Here is a 13,344-nt window from a genome sequence, read left to right as displayed (position 1 = left end):
CCGTCTGCTAAAAATGTATAATGAGCACTTAAACACAAAACAAGATCAGCATGAGAGATGGCTCAACACCTCACAGTGTTAAATAAAAACAGTAGAAGATGTTTTTATATATACAAGGTGTGCTTTCTTCTCATATTATGACTGATTTTGTACTTAGATTAAGCAGAAGATGAAGCCTGCACTGAAAAAAATGATTTAGGCCTCTATTAAATTAAACATAATTCAATTTAGTTTATTTTAAACAATTTAATTTAGTTGTTGATTTTATTCAATTATTATTAATCGGGTTTAAGTGAATTAGATGTGTTTTGAACCAATCTAAATTAATTAATTAAAGTCTATTAGAAAAAATTATGTTAGCTTTGTGCGCATGCGTGTTATGTTCCGTTGCCTCGGCGCCAAAGCCCAAAGGAAGGTTTACAGAATCCAGTCAGATTGAAGCAAGACGCCACAGCCGGATTTCTGTACATCCATTTGCACAGTAAGTCACATTTTATATTGTACCAGACTGTTTATTAAAGAAAAACTTTGTGGGTAACATAAACGCATAAAATGGTCTCTCGTTCGGACTGTCTATTTTGGTCGTTTTTAAATTTCACAGCGACCAGCCGTCGAGCGCGCTCGCAAGTTAAGCTAACAGTTAACGTTACACACGGTTTGACAAATCTCGTTTTTATGTCGCAGAATATATTAAAGATTCTTTTTAGCAAGAATGTAGTTATGTAGACTTGATATATAATGTTTTTTAATGAAGTAAATGGCTATTTTCAAGAGAATAAGCATTTTCTTTGATGTGACGACAGTGTCCGTGATCCGCCATTCCAAACGAAAAAAGCTTCGTTGCTAACGTTAGCTCAGTCCTTTGTGAATTTACCGTGGCTTTTACTATGGTTAACATTAAGCATGCGTTTAGATAGTTGTGAACGGACAGTACCATACAGATTTTGTTATAGAACGATTTGGTCTGGCGTTAGGGCACTACTGACTGTCTTAGGAGGTTGTCGAATGTGTGCCCATACTGGCGTAACATTAACTTTTAACGTAAAGGGCGTCCATTTATAGTTCTTTATTTTTTTACGTGAGATGCTGTAATTATGTCTTTGGGGTTATAATGCACTTAATAGGCTAACTTATATTCACAGCAAGTGTTTATCAGCCACCGATAAACGTCCAGCGCAGGGGTTAACTTAATGTGACTTTTTCCATATTCATAAAGTGCCTTTTACATCAACGATAATGTAATTTAATTAAAATAATATCCTTTAAATAAGCTGAAGCAATCATTTAGTTGTTCAAACGTAAAACACATGCAGACGAGTGCTAAAACTTCATGGAAAATATTGTGGTTAAAATAAATTGACATTTTTAAGACATGGCGTTGAAGAATGGAATTTAATGCAGTGCTTTGACTGGTCTGAGACAGACTTTATATCGTATCAATCAGCCAGTGACGATTATCTTAATCATATTAATCACGTTCAGCAATTTGTTCAATAAGTAATTTATCTAAATGTATGTTGCCTAATATAATTAATCGGTAAACAATATGTTGATTAAGAAGTTGGTCATGTTGTAACTTATGCTGAATTTTGAACCTAAATGATAATCATGTGCTTCCTTTCATTTGAGGTACTGTACAACAAGTTTCCTTTGCTGAGTTCCTTGGTCAGGGGTTTAAACACATTTTCTGTCCAGTACTGCAGTTGGAATTTTCCATCAACATTTTTATGGTAAGTAACTGCAAAACATTTATCACTACACATTACAGTAAACAGTTTCTTAACTGAATATGTTGCTCTGAAAAATCTAAATAGTCCCAAAAAAGGAAATTTACTCACTATTCACTCACCATGTTTCCATGGTTCCAAACCTTTGAGTTTCTTTTATCTGTTGAACACAAGACAAAATATTTTGAAGAGTGTTAGAAACCAGTAATCATTGACATTCATAGTAGGAAAAACATATTATGGAAGTCAATGGTTACCGGTTTTCATCATTTTTCAAATTATCTTATGTTGTGTTTATCAGAACAAAGAAACTCAAACAGGTTTGTGACAAGTAAAGAATAAGTAAATGTTATTGTTGCTTCCCTAGTTTTCACAGTACTAGGGTGCAGTAAGAGCACAAACACAGAGTTCAACTTTGATTCAACTCCGTGATTCTCTCAAGAGAGGCGACCAAAATGTCTGACCTGCCATAAAATGATTCGACTATCTGCCAACCAAGAGAGGTTATTCACCTTTTTTTTTCCTCCTGTACATTGCATCAACACAGCACAGCAAATATCAAAGTTGAAATTTAATTTGATTCAAAGAAGTGTCGCATCAGAATTTGGCTCAAAATTGCACAATAGAAATTCGGCCTTAAGCCTGGTTTGTACTTCTGCGTTGAGTGATTGGCGTGACCTACTGCGCCTGCCCTGTGTGCAGCTGAGCACTTAAACTTGTGCGCGCTGTTTGTGTTGTTCTACAATAACACTTACAAAAGCAGTAGGTTTATATGTTCCCTCTGTATGGAGTTTCTTCGCTTGGGTTTTGTTTTTTCTGAACACTACCTTAATGAACAAGCGGATAAAACTCGCTCATTCTGAGGCGGTAGCTGGCGGTCATGCAACAACTTTAATCATAAGGTAAACACAAAGCAACAGTTTCCACCTGGAGCTATTTCATGGGACTCTACACTTGTAAACACTAGCTCCAATGGGTTGGCGTGGCTCTCAACCCCGCCCACACACGTAAGCGCTACCAAGCCCACTAATAGAACGTGCGCTACGTGTTGTTGCGATGTGTAGTTACATTTTTGGAGAGATGCGCCACGGCAAGGGCTATTCAACTGCGCGCAGGCTGCGTCGGACCATACACGTGCATTTGACGCAGAAGTATAAATCAGCCTTTACATGTCTTTATCTTGGCTGAACATGTTAAATTACAAGGTAGTCGAAAAAAGAAATCACTTTAAATATAGTGTAACTAAACAAACTATTCACAAGTAAACAGTCTGTTGATTAAATAAATTTGAGTATCATTATAAATGTAATATACATGTAAGGGACAATCGTCAGATTTAGGTGTGTTAAAGAATATTAAGTGCACAACATCGAGGCAAAGTTTAATGTTTAGATTATTACTGCAAGTTGAAATTTAATATAGTTTTAACTTCTAAATATAACATTTTAAAAATAAATATATAGGCTATGTTCTGAATAATGCTCATGTCCATGCTTGTCATGCCACAAACATACTTATATTCTATGTATTTGACGATGCAGTCAATGCATGCACTGAAAAAAATATGCTTATAGGCTACCTTTACCTGCAGGTTTTGCTAGCTGGGCAAAACTTAGATAGGCTATTAATAATGGATATACATTAAAAATGTATAATTTTATTTGTGAAAGCAAGAGAGAAACTTGTGGGAGTGCTGTAATAAAGGAGTCTCAAATGACTAACAGTTGTGCATTACGGTAACGTGTTTTATTCGGGACATGGCATATGACAAATAATCGATAACATTTGAGCTGGTTTCAGTTATTAATTCTTTTTATTTTTAAAAATATTTATTTAACAGGTGGCGCAGTGGGAAGTGCTCTCACCTCACAGCAAGAAGGTCGCTAGTTCGATTCTTGACTGGATCAGTTGGCATTTCTGTGTGGAGTCTACATGATCTCCCCGCGTTCGCATGGGTTTCCTCCGGGTGCTCCGGTTTCCCCCACAAGTCCAAAGACATGCGCTATAGGGGAATTGGGTAAGTTAAATTGTCGTAGTGTGTGTGTGTGTAAATGAAAGTGTATGGATGTTTCCAAGTGATGGTTTGCAGCTGGAAGGGCATCCGCTGTGTAAAACATGCTGGATCAGTTGGCGGTTCATTTCGCTGTGGCGACACCAGATTAATAAAGGGATTAAGCCGAGAAGAAAATAAATTAATATTTATTTAACTTAATGTTAATATAACACTACTGATGATTTTTAGCTGAATCTGTGGTACATGGTGATCCAAATAATGGCAGCGAATGAGGATGGGTTTTTCAGTTTAAGAATAAAGTCCAAATCTAAAGCCATGGCTCCTGATGAAGGTCCTGTAAAGTGAAACGATTGGTCTGTGTAAGAAATGTAACATTATTTGCAATATTAGCATTAATCCACGGCCTGGTCAAACAGATGGTTTTTGGGTTGTGAGACGTAGTTTAGACGAAGTTGTCGGCGATTCTTCCTATTGTAAAGTCATGCAATGTTCAAGTCCCTGTCGCCGATCCATCTTGCAGTGAAAATAAAGCAGCAACGACTACTTTCAAATTGAACTCGGCATTAGTTAATGAATAAACTTAGAGACCTGGATATCGACACGTCTCTCTGCAACTGGATTATGGACTTTCTGTCTAAAAGACCTCAGAATGTTAGATCAGGCCACATCTGCTCCACCATCTTCACACTCAACCCTGGTGTACCACAGGGCTGTGTGCTGAGCCTCTTCCTCTACTTCTTTTTTACTATCAACTGTAGGCCTGTGAATAGATCCAACATCATCATCAAATTTGCAGATGACACCACAGTGATTGGTCTAATCAGCAATAATGATGAGACGGCCTACAGGGAGGCGATACATCATCTGTCCACTTGGCCACTACCAAGCCGACCAATCACAGAGCTTGTGCTACGTGTCATTGCGATGTGTAGTTACATTTTTTGAGAGGTGCACGTCAGCGACGCCGACGGCCACGGCGAAGGGCTATGCGTCAGCACCGTAGCATTGGCGTGCGTTTGACGCAGAAGTATAAATCAGCCTTAAGGAACAACACTTTCCTCAGAGCTGTCCCTTTTTCAACTCTATCCCCCACTAATTATTTTGCCCTCCTAATACACCCCCACTGTCCTCATAACTTGTACTCCTCATTATCATTGCACTATTTAACATTTGCACATTGAAAAATTACACATTCATTGCACTACATTAGACTGATTCATTCATTTGAACTATACATATACTGTACACTTGTAATTGTTTATCTACCTGTACACTTCTGATTATTAATAGCAACCTGTACATATAATAATTTATTTTAAATTTCTGTTTATAGCTAATACAACCTGTATATAATGTTGATAGTACATTCATCTGTAAATATCACTAAAGTTTTTCTATATCTGCACTTTATAACTTATACCTGTATCCTGCACTTGCTGCTATTGCACTGCTGGTTAGACCTAAACTGATTTTCGTTGCATTGTACTTGTACATGTGTAATGACAATAAAGTTTAATCTAATCTAATACATTTCTTAACGTTTTCCAATTTGTCATTTATGTATTTAACTAATCAAATTTGTATTATTTACAGACAACCAATGTCCATGTCAAAAGAGCGTCTATTCTTCAAGCTCTCTTTACTTACCTTGGTGAGGATGAGGCATGCCTGGTGAAAGAATACATGGTGAGTGCATCATAGTACTAGTGCTTGCACCTGGGCTATAAGAAAGAACTGCTTTGTTCAGAGGCTGAGGGTGGGGTTACAGTGGCCAATGAGACAAACAGAAACTTTTTTGAGTGCCATATTTGAATTAATAGGTGAACCTAATGTTGAACACATTATGGTCTATTCAAATCACATTGCGCTGCACAAACACTTGCTAGATTCGTGCAAGTAAGTTGCATACTAATTCAATGCAAAAGTATGAATAGAACAATGAACAAAATATTTTAATATCTCAAAAACAAAATTAATTTTAAAGAATTTGAAAATAGCGTTTTCACTGTATGTCAATGGCTTTTTTCTTTTTTTCAAATGCTTTCTATTTCCATTTATTTGTACATGAAGTTAAAAAAAAATGCCATTGGTCACTACACGCGTAAGAGCAACCTATTATCTTTTGCCTCAAACTCTTGCATTGTAATGGTAATACACACTGTTATTGAACCATGAGAAAACTATCAGCTTGTTGAGTGTGACATCACATCGCTTGACTATATCAAATAGTATTGGGAGACTCAACAAATGGTAATAATAAACATTTACAAAGCGATGTAATACTTTTTGAAAATCACAATATGTGCCTAATATTAGTATGCCTAAAAATACTAAATGATTAAAAGATGCATATGTTTCTTAATCCTTTGACGTTCTCAGCATTGGGTTCAGATCTGTGTTTGACCCCAGAGATATTCATTGTTTAATCCAGGGGTGTCCAAGCTTGGTCCTGGAGGGCCTGTGTCCTGCTAAGTTTAGTTCCAATTGCAATTCCAATTCCAAGTCCAATTAGACACACCTATGCTAGCTAATCAAGCTCTTACTAGGTGATCTAGAAACTATCTTGCCTCAACACACCTGCAAGGATGAGCTAAAATCGGCAGAACACTGGCCCTCCAAGAAGGAGTTTGGACACCCCTGTTTTAGTCTTTCTAAACAGTATTATTATTTCTAAATTACAAACAAATAGTCACAAAATTACAAGTAAACCACTTTTTTCCAAAAAAGAGAAAATTTATGTTTATGTTAAGATTAAAATTACTGTTTAAAAGCAACTTGACTTGTATTACATTTTTAGGTCAATGGGTGGCCGTACTAACAATCAAAAATGTATTGCTGAATAATTCTTCAAAAATGTTTAATCTAATAATGAAACATGACGTTTTTTTAAAGTATGAATTCAAGTTTTAAATTTGTATATTTACTTTTATACATTTAAAATATACTTAATATATTTAAATTATTTTGGTTTAATTAATGACACGTAAAAATACTAATTAAATAAATATACATGTCTATTAATTTGTCCAATTAAATTTGTTTTATTATCATTGTACTTTTTTTTATTATTTGCAGAGGTCCTGTGGGTCTTTGAAAAGTCTTAAGTATTAAATTAGATTTTTACAATTTAAGGTCATAAAAAGTCTTAAATTTGAGAGGTCTTAAATTTTGCATCAAGGTGTGACATTTCTACTGAATTTCATTCGCTGATGTTTATTTTACTTGTGCACAATTATTCTTAAGCCTTGTGTGCTGTTGAGAATATTAATTTGGAGACAGATTTCTTTGTTTGAGCTCATGAAAGTGAGACTTTTGCACACATTGTTTTGAAAGTTGCTTATTTACATTTTTTCAGACATATAGTAAACATAGTAAGTGTATTTATGCACACACACACACACACACACACACACACACACACACACACACACACACACACACACACACACTATCATTTACTGTTAATACTCCAAAGAACTCAAAAAATATAAAAGCCAGAAACTTTTTTGCACAGGACTATCTAAATGGTTATGCTGTCAACTGATCATCAACAGTAAAAATGACAAAATATACATTTACCAAAAAGGGAAGATAACCAGCAACAATGCGTGATTACATGCTGTCATGGATTTCCATCCAAAAAATGTTTTAATGGAAGTCAATGGGGCAAAAAAACAGCAACTAACATAAAACTATCAAAAGGAAAGGGTAGTAAATTTAAATAATACAGAAGGGTTAAGGTGAACAATTGTGACCGGGTATATTGATATACAGTGGGTCTGATCAGAAGGTATTTCCACATTCAAGTGGCCAAATCTGTGGTTTTCAAGCCTTAAACCTTGGGTAATATTATTTAAATAATAATGCAATAATGCTTCCTTGACATTATATTTAGTTTTCAACGTATTACTGTATTGTTTGCCTTTCAATTATTTTTTCCAAAATTATTTTTAGTTAGTCTTAAAAGATCTTAAATTTACCCTGATAAAACCTGAATAAACCCTGTAAATAATTGTGAAGAAGTCGTACTTGCAGATCATGCACAAATATATGTACGCCAATATGCAATCATAAATGATTGTTATAATATTTCACAGGTATCAATGTGGGTGTGGGGAGGGCCATTAAGGTTTTGGTTTTATTTACATTTGATTTCTTCTGACTTTTTACAAAATATGTTTCAAAAACAATGTCTAATAATGGTTTCTTTTTATTTAAATATAGGGCAATCAAAAAGAAGAATTTTTGAAGGACCTGACAAACACCGCCATGGCCATATGTGTCATCAAAAAGGAAAGAGGAGATTATGAGGACATTGGCATCGTTGTGGATGGAACAGTGATTATTGAACAGATAAAATCTGTTGCACAAGCCTGTGCACTGATGTTGGGGGCAATTTATGTGCTTGATTTGGCCTACCCAAAATAACTCAAATACTATTACGAGTTTGCCCAAAAAGTACTTGTGCAAATGAACTCTGACAAGCTCTCCTCAAAGGTTCTCATACTGGAAAACAGTGTGATACTGTAATTTTAAGCATTGAAGTGTTAATAAATGCTCAACAACCAAATGTATATCATATACAAATTGCAGTTTAGTGTAGGAATTGTTTAATAAGTGAATTCAGTTTTCTTTGTGTGCAAAATTAATTAGCTGTAGGAACTTGTTTTAAATGGTGTGCGTGTGTGTGTGTGTGTGTGTGTGTGTGAGAGAGAGAGAGAGAGAGAGAACATGTGCATTCTATAAACTTTGTATTTATTCCATTTCATACAACTTGTAGTTGCTCAATATGTTAATGAGTAAATTTTTTAAGTTAATTAGTTGATTATTTTGTGTATTGGGGGTGTGTGTGTCATAAGGATTGCCGTTTGCTCCAAGACTTCATACAGTTTTCTTTTATGTGTTGGTTTAAATTAAATGTGCTGTACAAACTGTTTATTGTGTTATGGTGTGCTGCTAAAGCATTTTTAGGCAGTGATTTATGTTTTGTTAAAAAAAATGCATCTTAAAAAGTCATTAAAATGAATTCAAAACAAATGTGGTCAAGTGTCATTTCAAAGTGTATTTGCAAGCAATTTAATGATCATTTTAGACATCAAAAATAAATAGATATAAGTAGGAATAACATAATTAAATTATAGTGAACTAAATGAATTTCATTAGATAAATGTAACTAAATAAAATTGATTAAATCCAACTTATTTTGATTGTTTAAATCCAACACATATAAATTGAGTAAATCCAACCTAATTTGATTGTTTAAATCCAACACATATAAATTGAGTAAATCCAACTAAAATTGTTTGCTTAAACTTAACCCAATTCAATTATTTGCAACAGCTTGCCTTAAAAAAATTAAGTAAATCCAATGAATCATTTTTTTCAGTGTGGGCTCAGTTAACTGAGTCAAAATTAAATTTCAAAATTAAAATAAATAAATAAACACACAAATAAATAAATAAATAACATCCTCTAATGGACTTTTTATTGATTTGCTCATCAATGTCTTGTGCGTTGTCCTCTATCTTTTAGCAGTTTTACAATTTTTAAAAATCTGATTCATGCAAAACATTTATTTCAAACATTTAATTTCAGTTTGCTTTTTTTGTAGCTCAACAATGAAAGAAACAACCAAACAAAAGGTTACTTTAAATTAGAAATGATGATCTCTGTTTAAGGCATTCGCCCCAGCCTTCTCCCTCTCTTCTCAGATAGAATGGCGGACAAGGGTTACAATGGGCCAACTTTGGCCCGCGGGCCCTATTTTGGGCATCTCTGGTCTATATCAAAAAGAAAAGCACCTCCATTGACAAATGAATATTTCTATAATTGTAAAACAATATATACGTTTACATTAACCACTGAGCAGCAAACATTTGGCTCGAATTGTTATTAAACACTTAGAAAAGCCCCTTCCACTTTTTGTATTCAGCCTAAAACTATTATTGGCTCAGTTGATAAATGACATCACCCTCAAATCATTTTCAAGAAAAAACAAGGTTAACTTCTTGGCTAAGATCTGGCTTTGACAGAAAGGACGAATTACTGTAATATGAATGTTCCTATATGCCAGAATGAAAGCAATAAGGTTTGCAATACTGTTTAAATGCCAGGAATATCACAGTTCGGTTTTTTATTGAATTTTTAACAATACAATCAGATTTATAACTATAACATTGGATGACACCACAGCTGGGTCAGTTGGCGTTTCTGTGTGGAGTTTGCATGTTCTCCCCGTGTTGGCGTGGGTTTCCTCTGGATACACTTCCATATAGTGTATGTGTGTGAATGAGTGTGTATGGGTGTTTCCCGGTTGCAGCTGGAAGGGCATCCGCTGCATAAAACATGTGCTGGATGGGTTGTCGGTTCATTCCGCTGTGGCGACTCCTGATTAATAAGGGGACTAAGCTGAAAAGAAAATGAATGAATGAATGATGAATGAACATTGGGTGACATCTAGTACAATAATAAACAAACAACACTACTAATAAAATAATGATAAAAACAGGGTACAGAGGCAAAATTATCCAATTAAATAACATTTACAAAGTCCTTATAAAATTTCAAAATGTTTACACTTTTTTTTACTATAAACATTTGGTAATAGAAATTCAACAATTTAAGTCAATGAGAAAATTCTGCAAATTAATTGTTTATGAAGAAAATGTACATTTGTGAATATTTACCTATTAAATTAAATAAATTGCCAATAAATTCTATGTTTGTCATGAAAAAAGTAACACATTATATCACACATGGAAAAATCAATGTTAAAGTCTGCCAACAATGTATAGTAAGCACTTAAACACAAAATAAGCTTGAGGAGAAATCTCTCAACCTCATTGAGTTAAATAAAAACAGTAGACGGTATAAGAGTGTGTCAATGTATGCTTTCTTCTGCTATTATAACTGATTTTGGACTAAGATTAAGCAAAAGATGAAGTCCTGATGAAGTCATTGAAAACAGATAATAGCTTAGCTCTCCTTAAGATATATTCAGCTCCAGAGCATCACCAGGAAGGTTTTCTTAGAAGCTCCTCCGGAACATTTATTTAGAGAAGACATTATTGATATACCTGTTATTGTTTCATGTCCAGTTGTGTATGAATAAAATGCAACATATTCATCATGTGTACCGAGAAATCAAAAAGGAAGTAATGGAGGTAAACAGATGGCTTTATTTCCTCATGTACTGCAGCATTTCAATCAGACAAAATAAATTTAGGCAGGAAAGCATTCATTTTTCTCAGTCTTAACGAGATAGTTTACCCAAAACAGACACTTTTGTCATTATTTACTTAATCTTCATTTGCTTCTTATTTCTTAAAAAGGGATTTTTAACATTTATTGGCATGGCTATTCCTTAAAACAGCACCATTTTAAGGAATAGCCATGTCAATAAAGGCTTTTTAATATTTTTTCCACATTTTTCGAATGGTTTGGACTTTCTTTTGCTGTTTATTCTTGTGTATCTCTTACCCAAAGAGCACTGACACGTTAATTAAGCTACCCCTGAGCACTTTTTGTTTGATTTTAGGTTTCTAACATTTTTCAGATTATCTTCTTTTGTGTTCAACAGAAAAAGGAAACTCATAAAGGTATGGAATCACTTGATGGTGAGTAAATGGTGAGTAAATTAAAATTTTTGGGCAAACTATACCTTTAAGCATTAAATAATGAAGGAAAAAGCTTATATGGATAACATATATGGATAACATTTATCATTACCAAAGGCAGTCCTGTTAGCTCTTTTGTTTTGTTTGGATGTAAGCACAAAAACCACATGATTCAGCTGCAAATGATAGCAGCGGGTAAGGAAGTGGAACTGATATACTTCACTATTTCAGTTGTTTATTTTCAGTAGCGACACAGATCAGCAGTAATGAGACGTGTTTGTAATGGGAGAGGATTGACGGTTGAGGTTCAAGGCCCATGGGACTGTGTCTTTGTGTCTCAGAGTTCTCTGTTTTCCTCTGTCATGGCTAACAGTTAAAGCCAGCACCAAACAATGGATGCAAACGGCATTTGGCCTCACAGAGCCCCGAGTGGGAGTGAGTAATGGGGGTTTAAAGATCAGACTGCAGCTCATTTTCCAAAACGTCTTTCCTTTTCTCTGCGTCTCCTCGTTAATTACATCTGTAGTCTGCAGACACAGACCCCATCTTCAGTCAACAGCAGTGCTTTTGTTTTTAGTGCCAGTAAGCTTCTGATCTTTATATTTATTTGATGATTAAATTGCTGAATCATTTTCAGATCTAAAATATTCAGATATATTTTATTTTTAAAGGACATGTGCTCACTATATTTATTTGTGGATTTTATTGATTTTATTGATTGAAAATTATTGATTTTCAAATTGAAAAAAATAAATTTAAATATTAATATTGAAATAAAACATGTAAAATATAACAATATTATGTGATCATAGACAGCTTTGTTGTAAATTATAAAAACCTCTTGCTGACAAATATAGGTAAAACAGTAGTTTTAACAGTGGTTTATTCTTATAGTCTTTTAAAATGTCATCAATTTATATTTTTATGAATATCCTTGCCAAGATTTTTTGTTTCATATATTGTAACATAAAATAAACAGTAATCTCTATTTAGATTATTGCAGAACTTGAAAATACACTTTTGTCTTTAACCCATTTACAGTGCTCAGCATATATAAGTGCACCCCTCACAAATCTCTCTTTTAAATTCAGATTTTTAATAGGAAGCTATACAATATTATATTTGTGCATATACATGAGATTAGTCACTACTGAATCCAAATCTGGAGCTTATCTAACAAAATTAAAAAAGAAAACATATGACAATGGTCCAAAAACAAGTACATCTCAATTTATATGTTATAGATATGTTATTATATTAGAATATGTTATAATACTAAAAACAAATTTAAAAAAGGGTAAAAATCAAGAAAAGCAAAAAAAAAAAAAAATGTAGTTGAAATTTTGTAGGTTGTATTTTTTTTGCAATATTTTGTTTAAATTTAATTTGATAAATATATAAATTAAATAAATCCGTTTTTTTATTTAATGACACCTGAAATATTCCCCTAAATATAAACAATACAGTATCCATATCAGATTAATACAGTTATTGAATTCTTTGTCTTCACACATGCCTCTTAAGTCATTATGCCAACTAAGTTCGCAAAAAGCGAAAGTCTACCTGAAGTTAATTAAATCACATTGAATTCACCTTTTGCTGCTTTAGTTTATCACTAGCTCCATTGTATAGCCAGACGGGAACAAACACAATGGTGAATCTGTTGCACTTAATGAATTAACACCATCCCCCCCATAACACCCATGTCTGGGGTCGACTGGGTTTCAACACACATGGTGTAGTCCATGCATTAGTACTGCTTCAATTAGATAAATTATTTAGTCTAAATTCGATTAGTAATCTAAAAACGAAGGCACCGCCATTGACAAATGAACATTTCTATAATCACAAAGCAATCAATAAGTTTGCATTAACAACTCAGAGGCAAACATTTGGTCAAATATTTCATTAAACTCTTATAAAATCCCACATTACCTCTGTTAGACTTTAATAATTGATTATTTCATATAATAATTGTTAGTTTTTG

General features: G+C 33.8%; 1 long non-coding RNA gene across 1 annotated transcript; it reads left to right on the top strand.

Moving 5' to 3' along the window:
- Nucleotides 1–226: 226 nt before the first annotated feature.
- Nucleotides 227–8,778, top strand: si:ch211-209j10.6. The gene is made up of 5 exons (NR_170133.1): nucleotides 227–481; nucleotides 1,630–1,730; nucleotides 3,568–3,744; nucleotides 5,335–5,427; nucleotides 7,966–8,778. It is a non-coding gene; the product is annotated as a si:ch211-209j10.6 (long non-coding RNA).
- The last annotated feature ends 4,566 nt before the right edge of the window (nucleotides 8,779–13,344 follow it).

The sequence above is a fragment of the Danio rerio genome, chromosome 23, assembly GCF_052040795.2.
Source record: "Danio rerio strain M-AB ecotype USA chromosome 23, GRCz13ab, whole genome shotgun sequence".
Lineage (NCBI taxonomy): Eukaryota > Metazoa > Chordata > Actinopteri > Cypriniformes > Danionidae > Danio > Danio rerio.
Note: the sequence above shows the minus strand (reverse complement) of the source record. Positions and strands in the feature narration are given on the sequence as shown.